At 38.5% G+C, this 21,932-nt stretch overlaps 1 protein-coding gene and 1 long non-coding RNA gene across 2 annotated transcripts in view; one reads left to right on the forward strand and one right to left on the reverse strand.

Moving 5' to 3' along the window:
- Positions 1 to 3,656, forward strand: part of LOC145980277 (KH domain-containing, RNA-binding, signal transduction-associated protein 2-like) — a 161,796-nt gene extending 158,140 nt beyond the window's left edge. Inside the window, exon 8 of the transcript XR_014440836.1 lies at positions 123 to 3,656. The gene's annotated coding sequence lies outside the window, so the exon portion shown is untranslated. The remainder of the gene's footprint in view (positions 1 to 122) is intronic.
- The window catches only part of LOC145980278 (uncharacterized), an 82,998-nt gene that overhangs the window by 10,427 nt on the left and 50,639 nt on the right, over positions 1 to 21,932 (reverse strand). The window lies entirely within an intron of this gene.

The raw sequence follows: 21,932 nt of genomic DNA on the forward strand, positions 1-21,932 counted from the left end.
GTAAGCTTTACTCCAAGGACGTGAATAGAATGGAGCATAGTATATTTATTTGAGACAAATCTCCTTTATTTACAGATTTACTTCAGAGTATTTTGTAAATTTTGTTTCTTCTTTGATTTCAGAAGTTTTGCTCAACTGTTCAAAAGCTATTGGAAGAGAAGATCAATCTTTCTCAGTATTACGCAAGCAGGAAACAAAATTTATCACAGTATTAAATAAGTTTTATCATTCCCATTATGGAGGAACTAAATCTGGTGAAATCTGCAGCTTCTTACGTTAACTCTCACTGAAAAAAAATAATTTAGTAAATATAAATATACGAAATGAATATAGCAAAGCAGAGGAGGGAACATATCCATAAAAAAAAAGCTCTTAAAACAAATTTTAAATTAACTTGATACACTTCGGTCTGAATTAAATGTGAGAATTTGCTTAGAAATTATTCATAAAGGTTTGATAATCCATAAACAAACTAAATTTTAAAAATAAATCATCTTTTACTTCCTGTTAATGTATTTCATACTCTGGCTGGTAGTTGTTGTCTGAAATTTCTTCTAAGGTCAATTTTCTTGGTTGGGTTGCTTTATTTTGCTTCGCTTTTGTGCCACGTTTGGCTAATTTGCGAAGGTGGGGATGAGTGATGTGATGAAATTGATGAATGGACACTCGCTCACTCACAAATGCCCACGATTCAAACTGAGACCCCTGGCATAGTAGCATGATGTGCTAACCACTCTGTTGCGGGGGGCCGGCTTAATAATAAAATAATAATTGTTCATGGGACACTTTATGCACAGTAAGGGTAATCGTGACGACCTACAGTTAGTGGGATCCGAACCACTGGGTATCGAAACCTGGACCCCTTGATTACAAGGCAACGGCGCTACCACTGCACCATCGGGGAGGCCCAGAAGCTGGTAAGGAAATGGGGGTCATTCACCTGAAGGGAGTGGGGGAGCAGAAAAATTCAGTAAAAGTCTTAGATTAACAGTTCACCTTAACTCCTTGGGTAAAGATTTGAAAACTACACTTTGTTCACACCTAAGCTAATCAGGTTCGACCTGAAATTTAAAGTAGGATCAGAACCACAAAGTTCTGTAACAGTTAAGTTCAAAGACAGGGGTAACAATAAGCCGTAAGGGTACCCCCCTCCCCCACATACACAATCCCGGTTATTTTGTGATGGTGATGTGATCAGCACCATCCTCTGGCTGCATTTACTCCCCAGGATTGCCACCCCTATTTCATTAGAGGCTGGGTGAACTCCTGAGCTGATTCAGGCAGAAACACAAAAAGATCACTTGCCCTGGGTATCAAACCCAGATCTGTCTGATGACCTACAGACTGGACCACCTATTAATCGAATCCAGAAGTAACCCCCCCCTTTTTTTTTTCTCATCTCTTTGCACTAGCCATAATAACCAGGAAATTAGGTTAAAACTGATGAGGTGTCCATGAAAAAGTGTCTTTTCTTCAACTGTACCAACAATTGGCATAGTTTTTATTTGACTTCAACAGAAGTCGAATATACTTCTATTACAGAAGTATAAACATATTATAAACAATACAATGTCTCATACTACAGTATCGACACTTACTACTACAAACAGGGAGTACAGACATATCACTGATGCCATAGTGGTAATGCTGTCCCTATCTAATCAAGGGATACTGGGTTTGATCGCTGGTGGAGGCATGGAGTGGTTCGGATTAAGGATGGCAAAATCTGGATATCAGATAATTTTCTATCCGAATATGCACATTATCCAGACTGTTTTATTCGTCATGTTCGTATTTCATTGTACGGATTTTCTATAAATTCTTCAAGAAATATGTAGTATCCAGATTATCCATTGCATCCGAAACGGATATCCAAATTTTGTGCCATCCCTATACCGCGTTTGTTAGAACCTGTCCTGTTTCCCACGCTAGCGATCGCTCGACAGTTTCGGTGCCAATGAGAAACGAGGAAAAAATAGTCTGCTGGACAGCGAGAAGCGAATGGAAGCCAGAAGAGAGGCGCTTACGTAGACGCTGTTGCGAGGTTGCATATTTTAATTGGCTGCCTGGCTTTGACTTTCCCCAGCATGGAGAAAAGCCAGCGATCAGCTAGCGCGGGAACCGGGACAGGTTGAAACAAACACGGTATAGTTCGGATCTCACTTGAAACTGTAGCCCAAGTCCCAAATAATCTATGTGCATAAAGTGTACTTAAAAACTAACTTTGCCATAACCACAGATGAGAACAGATATCCTCATGTATACATAAAGAAAAAAAGATGAGAAAGCTTTGAATCTATAGATATGGTTGGCAGTTTCAGGTGGCATTGCCTTGAAAATAATAGGAAGCAGCTACTTGGAGGCAAGTAGCCATGTCATACTCGCAAAACCCAAAGAAAAAGTAATGGAATTGAGAGTATCATTTTGTGTACAGCTGCTTGCTAAGAATTGTGGGGATAAGGGCTTTACAGTCACTTTAGGTTAATTACAAAGATGACAGATGATGGAACCCTCGCATAAAACATGCATGCCAGGATTCGAACCTGGGTCCTCTGACATCGTAGCATGCTGTGATAAACGGTCCGCCATGGAGGTTGATGGTCCAGCGAAACTGTAATAATGAATTTCACAGCATTTTTGCCTCTCTAGGTTCATCACCATGGTGAATATGCGTGATGATTTCATGAAATGAAAAGGAATGCCTTTGCCAGCACTCAAACCCAGAGTATCTAGACTAAGCTAATGGAATATTCCTTAAATACAAACTTCTGTGCACAAACAAATAAATGAAGAAATTAAGCAGGCAAAATATAATAATATATCTACACACATTTATATCACTTCTGTAATTTGCCTAGTATTCCAGAACCTTGCTAACATAACAATACCTAAAACTTCATAATATTTCACCTAACAATTTTGACGTTAAATCTAAATATAGTGTCCAGCATTACGTACTCATAAAATAAATCCTTAAATTGCCAGTACGCAAAAAACATTTTCAATGTTAAATTACAGATAAATGTGGTAATACTTAAAAGTAACATTTCATAGTGTATCGTCACTTCCATTTGGAAAATTAGTTGGAAATGTGTAGATTTAGACCCATAATACACCATTCATTGTAAAACTGAAGCAGTCTGTCTTTAAGTAATTGTAATAATGTAGACATAGTTTAGTGTAATTCATAATTAAAAATCTGTTGTTCAATTCAGTAATAAAATGGAAGTAGATTTGTGGTGGGAATGCCAAGTAAATATTCACTGTATCAACAAATTTGTAAAGAAAAAAAGTTACATATTTAAAGAAACAAATGGGAGTCTATAAATAAGATAATTACTTTCATCAAAGGTCAAAAGTATTTACTTTTAATAATGAGTATTATTAACCAGAAATATCAGAAGTAAATGAATGCAACCGCTTACACTAAAATGATGATAATAATTGAGATATGGGTGTATGTGGAGACCAAGTTACATATTCCTTAATTTTTATTGAGAAAACAAATGAAGTGAGCATGGCAAAAGTGACCAAGATCAATAATCTCGACAAGGTGACAGTGATTATCTTAACGACGTTTTTCTGCCAGTTTTCTTCCTGCTAAAGATGATTTTCGGAAGGATATTTGGCCACTTGTTATTTTCCAACATTTTAGTGTTGAAAAAAAATGTGAATATTTAATAAAGTTTTTAATAAATATTTTTGTGCATTTTCATTTCAAAAGTTGAAGGTGAGATAATGTATGCTCCTCTAGAGAAACAGTATAAGGGATTCCTGTTACAAAGGGGCTAAAACGTTGTAAGTATATAAGTGTGTGTGTCAAAGGAAACTGGAAACTTTAGTTGTTTTTATTTTTCCTGCAGCATGTCATCCTGATTTCCAAGAACTTTTTCAAGCTTACACCAAGGATGGTTTGTCACACTACACTTGTGTGTGCGCGTTACTTGGTGTAAGCTTGAAAAAGTTCTGGAAAACCAGAACGAAATGTTGCAGGAAAAGTAAATTTTATATTATTTTGCATCTACGAACCTTTAAGAAGAACATCTCTATATTTACAGTCTGGTCATATGTTCACTAAAGAACAAAGATGGCATCATACTGCAGTGTGGTCAGAATGTCTGAAATGTGTCTAGCATGGATAACTAGACACAATGTAGCTGCTCTGTAATCATTCCCTAACGTATAACTACTCCCATGATCCCAACATTTTTTACCTACCAAACAATCAAACAAGGTTTGATTGATTTGCTTTAAATGTTACTTCGCTTCTTGGGCCACTTTTGGCTAATTTGCAAAGATGGGGATGATGTGATGAATGGACACTCGCAAACATCCATGTCCTGGCCAAGATTCGAACCGGGGATCCCTAATGTCGTAGTGTGATGTGCTGACCACTCCCCCACGAGGCCAGCAGTCAAACCCTGGTGAAAGTACATTTTAGTTAAACTCCTCTTGCTACCTTCTCCTGGCTACACTGCAGTATCTTTGTTCTCAAGTGAACATACAGCCAGACTGCGAACTCAATTTCATCTCTGAAAATCCTGAGTTTGGGTGTCAGCCAAGGTAAGAGGTAAAGTTCCCCATGCACTTTTTGCACCACACATTCTTCGATCTCTGCCATTTGATGCAATTAGCACCATCTTTCGGCTGCCTTTATTCCAAGGTACCATTTATTTGAGGTTGGGTGAGCCCCAGAGCCACTTATGCAGGGACAAGGCTGCAAAAGTTCACCCACCCTGGGAATGGAACTTGGGTGTCCCACGTGGCAGTCATGCACCCTACTGACTAATTACCATGCCTCCAGCCATGTCATGAGTGTTTTATTATTAATCATCTCTTTTCTGCGATTATTTTGGTTAATTGCAATGATATGAAACTGACAAAGGGACATCTATAACAACAGGACTTTCAAGTCCGGCACTTCACGCCCTTTACCACCAAAGCGACCAATCATTGTAATTTACATAAAGAGGCAAAAACTGACAAATAACAAAAAATATAAACATTGAAACTGATGCAAAGTATCTACAATCTACATGTGTTAATCGATTACGACATGATGAAATTGCCGAAAGAAAAATTTATTCAGGAAATGGAAAAATCCATGCCCTAACTGGGATTTAAATCCAGGTTTTCCAGCCTAATAGTGCAATTGTCTCTAAAGATAAGTAATGGGGAGTCGCATTGTATTGGATCAAGTTGTTTTACAGGTGGCAGTAAACATGTATGCATATACATAGTCTGTCCAATCAGGAGTGGTTACTGAAAACACGAGATGCGCACAATAAAAGTACCTTGTACATATACTTGTCTGAACTGGAAGGCAATATTTTGAGAATGGCTGTACTTCTCTTATTTCAACCATGATGAGAATGAATGATGGTCAAATAAATTTCTAGACTGTTTGGGTGGGGGGGAGGTACTTAAGTAAAAAAAATATGCAATTTTACAGTAGGCAATTATTGTTATTCTTTTAACAGCAAACATTACAGAATGATATATAGTAAAACATCGTTAATCCAGACTAATGGGGGGATAAGGTGATGGGTTTAACGAAAGTCCGAATTAACTTAAATAACTTAAAAGAACAGTAGAAAGTGCATTAAAACTTCGTTTATAGCAACAAAGCACGTTTATTATGGTGTATTTAAAGGTCATAGGCCTACACTATACAGTACAGTACAAATGATTCTAGTTTTTGGACTTTTAACCACTGTTATTTTTTTAAAAGAGATTTACCTACGTTTCGAAGGCTGAATCTGCCTCCGTCTTCAGGGTAGCGTGTAGTCGTTAGGTCACATAAATGGTTGCCTAGGAGGATTATTCTTGGTGGCCTAGGCTTCACCGCGTCTGTCGGTCACGAGGACCTCTATATACATAAAGTTGCCAGGTAGGATTATCAGTGGCCCAGGCTCCACTTCGTCAGATGACCACGTCAAGGTCACGATCAAGGCTTCATGTGGCACCGTTAGGTTTCCACCTTCATCCCCGGGGACTGGACCGCCCCGGATTGCATTTAAAAAAAATAACAGTGGTTAATAGTCCAAAAACTAGAATGAATAAATCACCACTGATTACCTATAAAGAAGTACAGTACAAAGTCTGCGGGAAACAGAATTGCATCAGTGGTTGACTGCCTTTTCTTTGGGAAGTTCTCTTGTTGAATTCTAGCCACATTTAGAACCTTCCGGATTAACGACGTTTTACTGTACATGGATCATCACTGTAGAATCTATGCCAAATATAAAATTATATTAATTTTGTTTAAAATAAACAACAGAAATCACAGTTTGTGACTTCCAAGTGTGTTTTTTTCCCCGAACACCCTAGAATTGATAAAAGGGAGACCCAACCGGAGATTGGAACTGGTGTGGATGGAATTTGAACTTCTAAGGAGATCCAGTATTTTATTATTTATTGACAAGCTGGTTTACAAACTGAATGAACCTACTAAATCATATGAGCACTCTGGTATCAATCTCATTTTCTCACAGCATGCCCTGGATTGATTGATTGAGTTGCTGTTTTAAGTCCACTTTATGCACAATAAGGCTAATTGGGACGATCTACAGTTAAAAGTGAGATCTGAACCACTATGTGCGTCCACTGGATATCGAACCCTGGACCCCTTGATTACAAGGTGACGACGCTACCACTGCGCCATCGAGGAGGCACCCAGCATGCCCTGGAGACTGCATTATTTAGACTAAGAAGCTCCATGCCTAGAATCTGTGATACTTCCTGTTGTGTAAAATCATGTTCTTCAGCTGTTCTAGAACTGTTATCACATTGGTAAGTAGCTACATAGAAAATAGTGTTTACATATTTTGTTTTCAAGCCAATTATGCTCAGGCTAAAAGGGACTGGATGTAGTTTGAAGTGGGATCCGGACCTCTACAATGTGCCTCTGCCAGGAATCGAACCTGGGATGGCTTGATTACAATGTGATAGTGTTACCACTCGGCCAACCTTGGAATGCCAGCGAGAGAAAGAAAGTGGAAACCAAAGGAAGACCATGGAAGAGAAAGAAAAGGGTGAAAGGCAGAGAAAAATGGGGAAAGATGGTGCAGGGATAAAGAAGTAAGAAGAGCGAATAAGCGAGAGATTAAGAAAAAAGATTGGAGGGTGAGGAAGAGAAGGAATAGATATAACATAAGCTTGATGGAGAGAGAGAATGAAGGGAAAACTGAAAGAAGAAGCCTGAAAGCTAAGGTGGTTACAAGATTGATCCAAATATAATATACGGAGAGAGAAAAAAGGAGACAGTCAACTGTCTACAACGATCCCTGACAGGAGCGGCTCAAGATAAAATTTGTACCCAGTCAAAGTGCGTTTTTGGCGCCTAACCTGCCACTGTCCTAAGTTTCCACCCTGCTTAACCTACTTTCTATCATTACTGAAAAAACATGACCAAGGTATATATTTGCGGTTTTAACAAGGAAAGATAATAGCCTTAATTTTGAAATACCTTAGGATTCTAAGTATTAATGTTAAAGAACACATTTATTCTACACATATATTTATTTAATGCCTACATAATGATATCAAGATAATAGTAATCTCGGAGACTCCGGATTCGAATCCCGGCATGGGTGTTCTTGTTATTGTCCCCGCCCATCATAAAATAAACCAATCAATCAATCAACAGTAATAAATATAACTGCGGTTCGACAGCCCTTGAAGGGCCTTGGCCTATCTCCCGACTGCCAGTCTCCCTCCCGTAATCCTACCTAGAGGTCTTAAATCAGTAATGGGGTGACGTGTGGTCAGCACGTCGAACCCCCAGCCGTAATAGGAGATATCCGTGACCGGATTACGCTACTCCTAGCTCCCAAACTGCCTCACGATGGTGGGTTGGCACCGGTCCTATAAACAGGCGGACTCGAACCCATGCAGTCGGAGTCCAAAGTACAGCGCCTTAGACTGCACAGCCACGGAGGAGGACTACTAAAAGTAATATCTTAGCTTAATTTGCTACATGATTCTGCATTAAAACCAAATAGTTATGCTTATGTAAACAGATATAAGTTTTTCTTGTATGTACGCATTGCTTGCATTGTAGAATTATTTTCCTGTAAATTTTTTCCATAACATAAAACAGACTGCTTCTTTTCAGTTAAGTTGCTATATTACAACAATGTAACATTGACAACATCCATTATATAACGGATTATTTTTTGTTTAAAAAATTGCTAACCATTGTTATAACTGTATCTTTAGTCAAAATGAAAATAAATTACTGATGAAGGGAGCGTGTGTTCTCCTGAAACGTCACAACGAAAAACTGTTTTCTTATGCTTGTAATAACCGTAAACTACAGGAAAATAACAGATATAAGGTTTTGGCGCTACTCAAGAGGCACACTCTGGGCAGTCGCATGACCCAGGGAAAAGCGTCCCTCTTCCAGTGATGGCCTATTTTCAAACCGTGAGGAATTTGGAAAAAAAATGTCGAAAATTTGATGGAAATCGGCCGAAAAAATAGGATTGTTGCACACCGTCTCAAATTAAAGTTCCCTTATCCAAAATTTAACATTTCCATATCGCGAACGGCTGCAAAATCATAACCCAATGCTCGGCATCAAAGTACGTATTTGACTCGTGACGATGTTACGAGAATTGAGTGTTATTTAAGCCCCTGGCAAAACGCCTCCTCACATTTCTGTGCTAGTGTTTTCAGATGAGAATCGTGCATAAAACTTCTTTGTTCTAAAGTGTACTGATAACACTTATCAACACGCATTGGCGGAGTTAGCGGAAGGGGAACATGCCCCCCTCCCGAATGGGAATGATTAATACTACAAAAAATATCGATAGCATTAAAGTAAAAAAGAACAAAAATTGTTCGAGGTTTTCCAGATAGCAAAAGAATAAAGCAAAGTTTAGCACAAATACATAAACAGCGACTAGCTTTACAAGGCACTTAGGCCTCTCCGATGGCGCAGTGGTAGCGTCGTCGCCTTGTAATCAAGGGTTCCCGGGTTCGATTCCCGGTGGAGGCACAGTGGTTCGGATCCCACTTTAAACTGTAGGTCCAGTCCCGATTACCTTATCTGTGCATAAAGTGGACTTAAAACAACAATCAATCAATACAAGGCACTTAAATAAGTCGACGCCGATAATCGAATTCGGGACTTGCTTAACTGATGGACATAAGCGAATAGTACTCTGCGTCAAATACTGTCCATGTTTGTCATAATTTCGCCTGAGGAAATTAATTCTCACAAGTTTATCTCCTACCGTTATCACTAACTAACTCTCTAGCCTTCTTAAACCCGAAGGTTCATAGCTGCAGCAACACAGGCCTTCCATCTTTCCCTAGCTTGAGCAAGATCTATATACTCTTTTCCATCACTGCCGATTTCCCTTAGGTCGATCTCAACGTTTTCCCTCCATCTTCGTCTTGGCCTTCCTACAGGTCACTTACCATCAGGTTTCCCAACAAGAATCCTGTAAACTCCTCTTTCCTCTCCCATTCGTGCCACATGGCCTCCCCACCTAAGTCTTCTTGATTTAATCATTCTAATAATATCTGGACATGAATACAAATTATGTAGTTCTAAATTATGTAACCTTCTCCACTCACCTGACTCCTCATCCCTTTTAGGTCCAAAGATTTTCCTAAGGATCTTATTTTCAAATACTCTCAATTTATGTTCCTCTTTCAATGTAAGGGACCAAGTTTCACATCCATATAATACTACAGGCAAAATTACGGTTTTGTATATTTTAACCGTTATCACTGTTAATAGAAATTACTTAGTGAATTGAGGGGATGTGTACATCAAATTTCCCCGGCAAGTGACACTGTTCCAGTCGCTACACGGCCCGCGCTCATGCGGCACAATAAACCAATGGAGGCACTTTCACTGTGGTTCGGATCTATTTTTAACTTTCCAGTCCCGATTAGCCTTTCTGTGCATAATTGAACTTAAAAACAAAAACAATAACCTCTACCATAACTATTCACATCACAGGGTGGCCACTCTAACCATGATAAAATTAAAGTACAGTAAAACCTCGATAAGCCGGACTTCGCTTAATCCAGACAGGCAAAAGGGGAAAAAAAAACAGAATATAGACATGTACTTCAAACCAATTTCCACAGCAAGAGTTTCGAGTGATGCAGGGTATCGCGTATGTATGTACAGTATTCTTTACATTTTACTGTACTGTATAGTGTATTTAGGCCTATGCCCTTCAAATACACCATAATAAACGTGTTTTGATGCTATGAACGGAGTTTTAATGCACTTTCTACTGTTCTTTTAGGTTATTTCAGTTAAACCGGTCAACTTATCCCTCCATTAGTCCGGATTAACGAGGTTTTACTGTATAATTCCCGGTTTTCAAGGTGAACTTTCCAAAAATTCAAGGGTACAAGCAAATATTTTCTTTATTTCAACCTTATGTATTACCGCTTCTCACCACCCACACGCATACACGCAATAAAATATATGAACAACATAAAGTGTCTGTGTGAGTCCCAATGTACCCAAAAATTCTAATTCAATCAAATTAAACTGTCTATACAGGGTGGCTCAATAAGTCACTTAACACCCTCAGTACAAGGCCACTGCGGCTTGGAATTTGAAATTGGCGATGACCAATCATTGCCTGGCCAAGGGGGAACCACATTGACGCCACCCACACGGTCGGCGGCCATCTTGAATTCAACTTCAGAATTTTAAATGGGAAGGGGGTCGTGCGACATATCAAAATGGGCTAGAATTTCATGAGAAATGCAATATTCGATCCTTTTTATCTGATAACCCATTTTCGACAGATCAAAGCTGAATGGTTAGTGCTGGTAAGTTCATGGTGTGGCGTGCTGTGCGGAACACGATTGGTTAGTCAATTTTTCATCAACGGAACCTTAAATGCTTAAGGCTACTTGGATTTGTTAATTAAACAGGTTTTTTTATCCTTGCTTATGGAAGAAGGTACTTTTTACAGAGTTTTTTCAATATGGAAGAACACCAGACCACTTATGGGAACGTTATGAACCTGTTTTTGTCCAAAGTTAGTTATCAGATGACAAGGGTCACATATTTTGTTTATAAACTTCCTTATGAACATAAACATTAGCCTTGTCACTGTGAAGGACTTTTAATTCAATGGAAGCGTCACACTGTAAATTGTTCGCGACAACCATTCATAATGCGCAGCTCTTCATGGATGTATCCGATTAAAATAATTTGCAATGGCATGCGAACGTCTCCATAGACGTCACTTTGATCTCGATGCATTACCGATGCGCTAAAGAAATTTTAAGGCATTTTTCTAACACCTCGAAAAGGAGCAAATTGGTACAAGAATTCAGTCATAACTTTTTACTGGTTAAAGATACGTCGAAAAAACCTTCACCATTGCATTTCTCGTGAAATTCTAGCCCATTTTGATATGTCGCACGACCCCCTTCCCATTTAAAATTCTGAAGTTGAATTCAAGATGGCCCCCTTGGCCTGATAACGATTGGTCATCACCATTTCCATGTTGCGCGCTGCAGTGGCCTTGTACTGGGGGTGTTAAGTGACTTATTGAGCCACCCTGTATATTCAAAATATTTAATTTAAGGTGAGGAGTTTACATTTGCCATTTCGGATACTCAGACTCGATATACATCTGCAAATACAAGTCACAAATGTTACGGGATGTGCTAATCTCGAAAAATTGTTAATTCTATAAGAATTTCAAACTCAAATTTACCCAATCAACTACAAGATTAACTTGCAATAATCTTATGTCTGTCTGATAGACACTAACAAAGCAAAAGAATTGAGCAAATTGAGAAAAAATTCACACATTCCCGGAGCCAACAATTCTCGGAATTCAAGGAATTCCCGGTACATCACAAAGAGGACGTGAAGAAAAGAACATCACCAAAGAAATATATACCTTGTGCATCGTCTTCAGAAACCGCTTTCCTCACACTTTCGCAGACAGTAAATGTTCATTGCCTCATTGCCTCTGCCTCTTCACTGTTCAGCAGGCGCGGTTGGCTGTATAGCGCAAATGTGCAGTGAACCCCCAGTAATATACAAAATAAACAATAACTGAGAAGTTCATAAGCGTAGAGTGCCAAATTCTCTTAGGACGGCTAGCAGAAGCTCGACGCGTACATATGGCGAAAATACATGCAGTCTGAGACTGAAGGAAGGCCGTCTCGTCAAAACGGACATGCGCAGTTCGTAGGATCACCAGCGAGCTGGACTGAATCACGCTCTTCTCTCTTCCAGTGTTGCACTATGTGTTTCAATTTGAATTTATTTGGCATTCTCTTTGTATTTTTATATTTTACAAGACTTATTAGATTAATGAAGAGGGTGTAATATAAATGTAGAGGTAACACCGAACGAAAGCTAGAAGTAAAGATGATGGGACAAATAAGATAAATATGATAGAAAACAACTTGCCTACACATTCAGAGATGGAAACACTTCAGGTGGAAGGAGCCGAAAAGTCAAAAATAGCGCGAGGGCGAGGGGTCGCTTATCGGACAAGACTTAAACAACCTTTTGGTCTTCTTACGTCAGACTAAATGCTTTCGTTGACATGTTAGGCTTTTTAGGTTTAGTTGTCTTAGAATATATACACTCAATTTTCGGGGCTTACCGTGCTTGACCAAAAATGTAATATTTGCTATTTATCCAAGCCTAACCTAACAATGAAGGCATACGTCAGAAGACGACCAAAAAGTTGTTTGGGTTTCGTGCGATCAGTTATACTCTAGCGCGAGAGGGTGTTCGAAGGGACGCGCGCATTTAACTTTGTTACGTGTCATTGTCTCCATACTTGTTAGTTTGTTTTGAAGTGCATGGCTGGTGATTGAAATATATATGGCATAGTGATACGTTGAGTGAAGTGAGGTGGATTGTGTATTGGAAGGAGTGTAGTTGTTGCTGTGCGAGAAGTTAACATATTGCATAGAATAGAATCTAATCGCTTTGATTTAGCGATATACTTTCGAATAGTTATATAAGAATTATCTTGTAATCAAGGGGTCGTGGGTTCGATTACTGATACATACTCATTTTAGCAGGCAGAGATTTGTATTTTTTAACTGTAGGTTCAGGATCCAGTTCCAATAATATAGTCTATTTGACAGTGGTGGGACCAGAAAAGAGTTGGCAAGAGTGGAAGAAGCAAAATTGAGGGGAGAATATTTTCTGAATTCTGAGATACCCCTAAATACAATACCATACGAAAATCTTAAATTAAAATGATCGCCCCCTACACACACACTCCTTGGTGCTGTCACTGTTATCTGAACATAAAGCAAATTAACTTTGTCAGTAATCTACCGGCCAAAATTTGATAATTTTCCCAGTACTATCTCTACGAACAAAAGCGTGTAGTGTCTCAAAAGGTTTAGATAAGTCCACTTTGCATAATTTTGGTGAACCCCCAGGAAAATTATGCACGAGCCGCGCCTGCTGTTCAGCTACATCCTCTGACGAATTTCTGCCTCTACGTTATTGAAAACAAAGTAAATTATCGTTAATTGAGGTTGACACAATTTGAGACAAGTGAATATACATTGTCTTATGCCCTCATCATATTACATATAAATGTCAAGATATGCTTATTATTGCAACGTGAGGGGGGCGGGGGAAGCTCAATTCGGGTCGGACTCTTTCAAACTCACCCGATTTTCATTTTGTATCTTCTCTGAAACTAAAAAATGTGTTACTGATCTTTCAATTACACAGCAAGCAATGACGTGTTTAGGGGGGGGGGTCCGGACCCCAGAAAGATTTACTAAGTACAAAAATTAAATAATACAATAACTAAAATAAAAATTATGAAAGTATACTTGTTGTTAACTGAAGGTTATTTAATTGCTCCAAACTTATTGGAAGGCACGGATTACATTGTGATTATACGACTTTGAATGACAGTAGGGGAACCTGTCCTAAAATGACATACTCAGATAAAATGACATACCTTGAGTTTCTCGTTACTGCCGCAAGGGCCAGTACTTTTCAGTCTCTGATTGTGTACTGTAGTAGATAACAAAAAACCTGTGTGAGTGGCGGTTCTATTGTGTAAAGGATTTCGGAACAGGAGCGTAATCCTTAAATACGGAGTTGTAAAAGTTTGAGGTGATCATTGTTTGATGCCAGATTTCTACAATTACAATAAGCGGGCCAACATTTGTATAAATAAGGTAAGGAATTAGTTATATTGTGCATATTATAAACCCATTGTAAAATCTTGTAAGTATTCATAAACGCGAGAATTTACACACCTGTTTGAGGTTATGACAGAGGGTAAAATGGCATACTCTTAACTAGGATAAAATGACATTTACCAGAGTAAATATTTTTGTGGACCTACACATTTAATAGAAATTCTATTATTGCCAAGGCGTAAAATATGTAAGTGTTGAAAGTTGTTCAATGTGTAAATAATACCAGTAATGTCTACAGTTAATTAAATAAATCACTATTGCAACTGAATTATTGTAGATATGTAGATATTGTAGACTGAAAATGTTTTATTTTATTATTATTTTAGGCTACAGAAATAATGGTTGGAGAGTACGTAAGAAAAACTGACAGACAGTCATGGCATGAGGACACTATGCAACGTGCTATAAATGCAATAAACAATGAAGAAAGGGGTTGACAAAGTGCATCCAAGACATTTTGCGTTCCCCAGGCTACGCTGCGGATGAGAGTGCAGGGGAATAACAAGCAGGTGGTTGGAGTTGATAAAGGATTGGGTCGTTACCAAACAACTTTTCCGCCGGTGGGAAGATGGGATCCAGCCAGGAATTGATACACCTGAAACTGCGGCCGAATCATCATCATTTCCAGCTTTGACTCCTGTAACCGAAATTACACAATCTTTTCCTCCGCCATCTGGAATGTCATCACCTTGTGGTACCACATCTGTAACTGCAACTTCATCACCCTCATTGCTCAGATCAATCGACATATCACCACTGTCCTCTACATCCCAGGCCAGGTCCTCCAGAAAAAGGAAGCATGAGGGACCACAAGTCTTAACAGGTAGCCCTTATCTCGCCGAAGTGAAGACAAAAGTTGCAGAGAAGAAACTATTAGAATCAAGGCGGGCAGCTCGACAAGCCAAGATTAAATTTCAGTTTGATGATAGATAATGACAATGATGATTCTGAGCTACATGATAGTGATGACGATGCGCCATGCATCTATTGCAACGACTTATTCAGTCATTCGAAACCTAAGGAAACATGGCTGAAGTGCATACAAAGTTCAATGTGGGCGCACAATGAGTGTGCTGGTGTACCAAAGACATCAAGGACATTTACTTACGATTTATGCAAGTAAAAAGTTTCAATTACGTGTTATATGAATGGGTATGTAAGATTCAATTACGTGTTATAAATGGGTATGTCATTTTATCTAAGTACCTCAGGTAAAATGACACACTGTTGCATTTTTCAAAAAACCTTTGTAAAGAGCATATAACATAACATATATTATTTTTAACTGTACAATATAAAAGGTAATGCTTTGAGTTCTTAATATGTAAAAAATAAACCAAGAGTTGCAATTAATACACTTGCTACAGCATGTTTTCCTTACCGTATGTCATTTTAGGACAGGTTCCCCTACCAGAGAACATTTATGCAATATTTATTACTACTTACAACGTAACATTCATAAAATATTACCAGGAGCTTTACTTTTCGTCAGCTGGATCTATCATCATTTTTCTTTGTATCCAATTCTTTATCTATAGGTGTGTGTGTAACCTACGTCACAAACTGTTGCATTGTGGGATCGAGCAGCCATGATTGTGGCGGGTTCTTGTAAACATTCGGAATTCAAGCGGGTTCTTTAGGTCTAACATGCACTCACGTTTATCCTAGAATTTTCCGAGAAAGAACTGAAGGTGCAATTCACGGCACAGAATTTTCCTATTGTTGAATACGCCCGTCATGGCGAGAATAAATCGTGCCAACATTAATGAACAAAACAAACAGTACAGAGCGATGGGGCGAACATTTCTTCTCAGTTAAGTTCATATATCGCATTTCTCTGTGACTTTTAGTACAAATGGATTGAACTGGTGTTTTTATCATACTTGCAAGTAGCGTTTCCTTGTTATTGTTTTATCTGATAAAAAGGTGTTGTTTATAAGTTTGACGATAAAAATGATAACATTCAAAGTTAAATTCATCTTGAGAATTGCACGCTTGTACTTGATTACTTATATTTCGTTCATTAACACAAACTGTTATTAATTGTTATCTTATTCATGAGAAAAGGTGCCGGTAGTACGTCATGCGTAGTCAGGAAAAAGCATTGCTTGGTTAAAACATGTTAATGATATATCAAAGTATCTCAAATTGATTGATTTATTTTACTTCGTTTTTCTGCACAAAGCAAAAGAATTGAGCATCGTAGTGCATTGTGCTAACCACTCCGCCACTGAGGCCTGCATATCCCAAATTGTGAAAGCCTGGAGTGACATTACTGTTTTTGAACAACTCAACATTTCAAATTACTGCGCTTGAACGAACGTTAAAAGGAAACATAGAAGATAATGGCTGTCTTGTAATTTTCAGCCCTCGCATTACCAAGCGGGGTATTCTGACTACCCCAGGTTGATTTTTCCCTATAATAATTTTATCTGAAGAGCTACATACTTGTGATTTCATGACTTTGTCCTCAAATGATTGAAATTGTATTTACACTCGTGACTGACTCAATTTTTTTGTTTTTATAGTTATTATTGAGGGGATATATTGGTGGGGTTGCGAGACTACCCCGTTTGGTATGAAATGTCTTATCTTCTTATATGTCAAAAATGAAGGTTTTACGAAACATGTCTCTCATTCCTCTTCGTTATTTAATTTTTCCATTGTTGAGTTTCACCATACATCCATTGTTTAGCTCAAATAACATAGATTGTTCTCTATTGTGTCAGGTTACTATTGTTGAGTTGAATTATACGACGCACGCTTTTAGAAGCGATATAGGGAGGGGCCACGTAGAGGGTGTGCGTGGCAATGAGCCAATGGCAGGAGTGCAACGTTGTACAGTTAGGAGACTGCGGCGCGGAAGTTAAAAGCCGTGTTCTGTATTTTTCTTGCGCGCAAGATGTTTTCATAAAACTCGCCACTTTAAGGTTCATCATAAGATGGGGAAAGACATTTTGAACCTGACTGTCCAAGTCCCATGAATTTCCGTCGCCTACAGACGGAGTTATCGTTCCTTGAAGAAACAAGGGAAACGTCACCTTTCATTTCCTTCAGCCTTTTTTTTTTTTTCATTGCCACCGTGTTGACGCAGCTGAGTTGTTGTGTCTAAGGAAAACTGTGGGTGTTAAATTCGTCTCGATATAAACAATGACCCTTCATTGTTCTCGAACATTGAAAGTCTGGGTCAGTTTGAGTTCAGCGTTTTCGTAGCAAGGCTGATGTAAAATTATTCGCTTATCGTTCACTCGTGCGCCACAAAGAACAGTTTGTGGAAAGATTAAATACAGCCCTTTCGTACAATAATGTGTGTTCCGTGTGTTCTTTTTATTTTAAGTAATGTCACTCTCGAAACCTAGCACCAGTAGTACAGGCACCAAGGGTGCAAAATCTAATCATTAACCTCCAGGAGAGTGACTCGGAAATGAGTGAAATGAGTGACACGGAGACCGAGAGCTTCTTTCAGGTATGGGTTTCTCGTATATGCTACAGTGATATGATATTATAATCCTGTGTAGAAATATTCACTACAGTAAACCCTCGTTAACACAAACTCGCTTAAGACGAACACTCGGTTAACATGAACAACATGTTGGTCCCGGCAGGGATGTATTATATCTTATAGAAAGTTTTATCGGTTAACGCGAATTACGAACTGTTTTTCAGTCCGTTGTGTCATTAGATCTCATTTAACACGAACTTTCAATTTTTTTCATATTTTTTTTGTTGTTCCTCTGTCGTTCCTCTGCTAGGTATGTAAGAAATCGCTCAACAACCTCTATCATCTTGCCAACAATCAACTTATACAGTATTGTAACCAACAGATTAAGATCACAATGTGTTCAAAGGTGTTTTTCTATTCTTTAAAACATAGCCAGTACGAGTAACATAAATATTAAAACTTGGGTGCAATTGCTCGACAATCGCCATCACCGCGTCAACAATGAGCTTATACGTATTTAACCAACAAATTCAGTTGTGTGTTCCGATGTGTTTTTCTATTCTTTAAAACGTAGAAGACTGAAACCCCAAGTAGGAGTGTGCTTGATACAATAAAAACTATCACCGCATCCTGGGAATCTGTGTCATCACAACACATACAGAACTGTTTTTCACCAGAAAATGATCTGTGAGTACTTTTTTAAAAAAATAATTAATGTAGTAGTGTTTTCTATGGTGACATACAAAATAAGTATTGTAAATGGTTAATGTGTAGAAAGAACTGTATTGCAACAATAAAATTTGAGTCCCCGGTTAGCACGATTTTTTTTTAACACGAACTCTTGATTTTTCGGTCCCTTGGGATTCGTGTTAACGAGGGTATACTGTATATTATTTTACTGTACTCATATATACTGTACATGCATTATCAAAATAATGGATACATCGCGAATCTTCTGTCCTTTCCTTGCGCTAGCAGTTAGTTTGGCAACGGCGCAGTAGCACTGGCCGGGTATTGGCCGAACTCATGTTCCTTCTAAAAGCGTACGCCGTATAGAGCGCGCATACATGGCAACGCTGCACTAGTGTCAACATACGGTGTTTATGTTCAGTTTAAATACTTTTAATAATTTGAAAAACTGTATTTCAATACTAAATAAAGATATTCATTGAAAATAACAGAATCTAAAAACAAATATTACACTAAATCACAAAATTGTATTGGGGTAGTCAAAATACCCCGCTTGGTAAAATAAAGGTGTCGAAAAGCTTGGCAACGGGAGGGTTAATCTGCACTCAAGGTCGTCGATGATAACTTTCTCCCACCCCGAGCGGGAAACATAGGTTACTTACTGGATATAAATATTTCAAGCAGAATCCGAACCACTAATAAATACGAAAACAAACTGATTCCATGTAGCTGGTTCAAGTAAATAAACACAGGAAATTAGGACCGATTCTATCTGTGGAACATGCTATGGTATCAAAATGCTGTATATAATTCGCGCGGACCGCACAGAGAACTATGGTTGCGCGCGGACCGCGTAGAGAACTGTGTTTCTGCCGAATAGGTTTTGTTGAAGTTGTGTTTTCTCTCGCGGGTTTTGCTACATTATCTTGGGAACTATTGGGGGCTACAATGATTATATTATACCATAAGATCTTCACTCTGTACAGCAGAATTTGATCGTAGCTGAAATGTTAAGGAAAATGCTTTCGTCTAAAGTGGGCGTAATAAAAAAAATCGTCCTGAAATCTAAAATTGCGCCGAAAAAAAAACGTATGGAAATTCTCAAAGGGAGGTCAGTAACAAAAGCAAACTGGCGCAACTCGCACTTCATTACGTTATCTGCCGAAAACAACAAACGTGTAACTTTTTTTCCTGCACAGTTCACGCTACGGCGCACCCCTAATTACATACCAAAGCACAAGGAAAAGTTGGTCGACCGTCAGCAGCCACTCTGCCGCGGATAATAAGGATCGCCTTGACCAGGGTTACCTGCCGCAAATTGCAATTAACAAGACTTAATGACTTACGAAAAATTAACATCAATTTTTTTTCGCAACAGGAAATATTAATCGACTTTTTATGCAATTTCTTGGAGGAACGGTCTTTGATACCTCATTTTTTTTCAAGTTCGTTGCCTTTTCGGACATGTTCACTTTATGCTTGAGAGGCGTAGCGGGAGGTGGCAACATTGATTTTTTTAATGTTTACCTGTTGCAATGCTTATTCCACTGCAACAATGGCTTGTAAGTGGTAGTATCTGCAAGTATGTGATTTTTAACTTTTTGCTTCGGGACACTTGTGACATCCGGTGCTGGCGATGGTGGCGCCACTCTTTCTGGTGCTGATAGGTGTCGGAAAGATTTCCGTGGCCCACATCTTCAAATAAAAACATATTTCGAAGGTTTAATATACAGTAATTGAAAGAATACATCTTGGAGTAAAAACAAATTTGTCTACACAAATACAATGTTGTATTCAAAGTGTGTTAAATGTAAGGTTCAGAATTCCATGATCCAGAGGTAAAGAGAGCGGCCTTCGTAAACAGAGATCCCGGGTTCGAATCTTCTAAGGTTTCCCATCATGATCTACACACTTCAATTTTATTTTTATCAAAAAAAGTTACTGTTTACATTTCATCACGGTGAGCTGGCCAGCCCTGGGTGATGGATTCATGTGCAAATGAGAAATGCATATGTCGTATTTACGTGGAAATCCACTATACCTTTGAGTGATGATACTTGTATATTATTTTAATTATCAAGCAATAACCAACGTTTGTTAGTAAAGAGGTGACAGTGATGTATGTAACTAACAGGGGCGTAGTTGGGGTCAACGTTTTCGGGTGGGACCCAAGTCTGGAAAGAAATTGTTGTTGGAAAATTATACTGAAATGTCACCTTTCAATATGCCTGCCACCACCATGTACGTATATTAATGAAGTGACTACTGTATTGATAAAATACTGCTTTTACAAGAATGTTATGACGGATTCTAATTATCCTGAAAGTTATGCAAAATTCGAAGTTTTCATTGATTATGTACTAATATTATGTGAATTTTTTTTTATTACATAAGTATTTTTTTATATTCTGATGTAATTTTTAATATTTTAAAGGAAACTCTGCTAAATTGATGCTTATATTTTGAACAATTTTTAATTGTTACTATTTTCAAGCATGGGTATCGGAGTCGGTGGAAACTGTTTAAGAGTGTCTTTTATGGGTATCGGTTGAAAGTGTAGCCGTAAAAATTATACTTATAATATGAGATAACAGAAAATCAGAGTTTGTGATTTTGTGTGCGTTTTCCTGAACATCGTAGAAAAATGTTAATGAATTTGCCGCAAAGATAACATATTTTGCTCCTCAATCGGACAATTTTGCAACTGGACTTACATTAAATTTCAAAGCGCAACAAACGGCCTTGCACTCAGATTGCGTGCGAATTTTCCCAGCAAGCTTTCGCAATTAACTAGGGGTGTGCGGGACAGAAAATTTTTGGTCGGGACGGGAAATAATCGCAATTTCCAGACAAAGTCGGTAAATTTTCGGGACGGAAATGTTCGAATTCTACACCTGCATTTTTGTTAAAAAAAACTAACAATTTTCGATAAGTTCCAGACACTTACAATGCAGAAAACGTAGAGAATTAACGACCTTTTTAAAATGGCCATTCGGTATTTCCCGACTGCTCGGGATCCCTAAAAGTCAGGAAGTAATTTCCCGAAGTCGGGATCGGGACGGGATTTTTTTTCCCCCGCACACCCCTACAATCAAGAAATGCGAGAAGTTTCCTCTCCTTTTCTTTCCCTCAAACCATATAAATATGAAGACGTAGAAGTACAAGAGGGATGTTCAATGAACACTATTAGATTGCGTGACATCACAGGCAAGCCCCTCTTGATTTTCCCAATAACAGTAATATTCTCGTTCTAACAGTTTCATGCAATTATCTTGAATTATCTGTGGACTTGAATACAAAACAATAGTTCTGTGCATATTTACGATCGCTTACGTCACATGAACAGTTCAGAATGCAATCGAGACATACTTCTGTAAGGCCCGCCAAAAGTTTCTTAACATTCATGCCATTACAAAAATTCTACCGTGTAAAGTAAAGAATCTCATACCATTTCAGATAACATGGCATATTTGATAACATTTCTCGAGGACAGAGTCGGTCCTATTTCCGTGTAAGTTTTCGTAGCATAACCAATCAGAAGCAAGCTCTAGGTCACGAGTGCAGTGGTAATGGCGGCCGAGTCAGCTGTAAACAACGTAGGCTATCA

The sequence above is a fragment of the Lepisma saccharinum genome, chromosome 27 (genome assembly GCF_977018435.1).
Source record: "Lepisma saccharinum chromosome 27, izLepSacc3.1, whole genome shotgun sequence".
Classification (NCBI taxonomy): Eukaryota; Metazoa; Arthropoda; class Insecta; order Zygentoma; family Lepismatidae; genus Lepisma; species Lepisma saccharinum.